Source organism: Salvia splendens, chromosome 2, assembly GCF_004379255.2.
Source record: "Salvia splendens isolate huo1 chromosome 2, SspV2, whole genome shotgun sequence".
Classification (NCBI taxonomy): domain Eukaryota; kingdom Viridiplantae; phylum Streptophyta; class Magnoliopsida; order Lamiales; family Lamiaceae; genus Salvia; species Salvia splendens.
In genome coordinates this window covers 11,751,819-11,754,196 of record NC_056033.1, presented here as the reverse complement: position 1 = coordinate 11,754,196, position 2,378 = coordinate 11,751,819, and positions in this window count along the sequence as shown.

Below are 2,378 nucleotides of genomic sequence, written 5' to 3'. Positions count from 1 at the left end.
TTCTGGAAGTATTTTATCAGAAGTATTTTAATCCACCACGAAAGTCTATGAACAAGGACTGCCCAAAAGTCTATGAACAAGGACTGCCGACATGGGTATATGACTGGTGGCAGACCTTTGGAACTTCTGATAAAATACTTCCAGAAGAATTCAAATCCTTATTTTTCAAATGGAAACAAGTTTCTCCTGCATTAATAGAAGCAGAGAATCAAAATAGATTTTTCCATAATATGGAGACTCTTCATTTTTATGCAGAGTTTGGTATCCCTTGGATCTGGAAATGGGAACCAGAAATTGGTTTTGATCATAACAATGTTCCTTGCCTTAAAAGGCAGTTCTCCACTAGGTTTTGGCCTACAATGATGGAGAAGGACAAGTCAGGAGATATCCAAGGTCTCCAGACTCTTCAATTAATAAAAGAAAGAGTTTCTTTTTATAAAGAACAAAAGAGAGTTAATAAATCTCTGAAAAAAGAAATTACTCCTTTTGAAGAACTTTTGAGGAAGAATATCTCAAAAATGAATGAGAAGGAACTTATAGCTAAATATATGGCTAGTATTGGAAAAGACATTGATCATATGGATGAAGATGAAAACGAAGAAGGAGATACATATATTAATTCTCCAGAACTCTCTCCAAACAATGACGAGCATAAAAATTTTAGGGATGCTCAGGATCCATATGAAGAAGAAGAAGACTTCTCAACAGAAGATAATTTTGAGAACTTCATTAAGATAATCGAGAAAACGCCAGATAAGGCAAATGGGAGCCAACAAAGTGGAAAGATGAAAGAATAAAAGGTGCAAGCTCTTTCGTCTGCCCTTACGTCAGCTGAAAAATTATAAATTTCAAATCCGGATTTGAAATCCGACTTTTGTTGTCTTTAAATAAGGTCTTTTGATAGGAAGAGATCAAAATCTCATGTGTTAAGATAGAAACCCTCTCACTCTCCCTCTCTTGTATCCCTCCATCCTTACTCCTATTGTAAAAAATCCTTCGGGAAAAGTTTAGCAATATATATTTTGTAAGTTTCCTCTACTCCTCTGTTTTTATAAGTTTTTATTTATGATTGGCTAAGTTTATAAGTATTGGATAAACTAGGCGATAAGATACTAAGGAATTAATTATGGAAATATAATTTTAATATCGAAAGGAAGATATACCCAGGTTTGATTAATTATTGATTTTTATGGCTATTTCCTTGGGTCTGGATTCGCCCGTTGTTGCCAATGTTTAGGCGTTTTTTTTGGGCTTGCCTCCATTGACATAGGATGACTGGCCATATTAAATCAATAAGAAATCAGTAAAATCCCTTTTGGTATATTTCTCCTTCCCTTATTAGGATGATAATTCTATAATTATGGCATCCCCCTGAACGATCCTAAAGGTCACAACCTTTGAGAATGGTATCAGAGCCATGTGATTTCTTGGTATCTTATCAAATAGATTGTCCAATACTTATTTGACTCATGTCCTTTACTGCCAATAATATTGTGAAAAACAGAATTGAGGAAGAATATGAGGTTCCTCAAGACATTGAATTATTAAATAAGTGGACTATTCCTAGGATTAATCCTAGAACTGTTTATAGATACGGGTTTTTTGATAATATCAAATTAACCCAGGTTGTCCAAACCACAGAGGAAACCATATCTCTAAATAAAGAGGATATGGAAATAAAACTTTTAAATAGTAAGAGTCTTGAAATTTATAAGAAAACTCATAAATTTTTACATATAGGTTTAGTCCAAATTGCTTTCAAACCTTTAACTTTAGAAGGTTTACCCGAAAGTTTTATAGCAGCCTTGAGAGATGCTAGAAATCTTGATTATAATTCTTCATTAATGGGTACTATACAGTCAAGTTTAGCTCATGGTCCTGTATACTTTAATGTATATCCTAATTTGCAACTTTCGTTGTCAGATATTAATATATATGATGCTTTAACTCTAAATGTTAAAACTCATGGCTATAATTATACTTCAGGGTCTGAGGTTATATGTGTTTGTAGCAGGATATATTATAAACCTCTACATACTTTAAACCCAAGATGTAGAATCAAGGATAAATCTATAAATGAAACTGTTTTAATAGAAACTAATTTTAAAAAATCTGAGATCACTACTAGAAGATCTATTAAATGGGAAGAAATTGAATTTCCTAAAAACTGGATTATAGATAACGCTGTCCCACGAGTTCCTCGAACTCAAAACAGACCTTTAAGTATTACTCAAACGCCTGATGGACAGGTTCAAATAGAATTTGAAAATCATAGAAGATCTAGTGACAGCTTATGCTCTAGATCTGATAAAGAAAATTATTTCTATATAGCCCCTAATTATAAAGTTGACTATCCTGAGTCCTCTAGAGCCTCCACC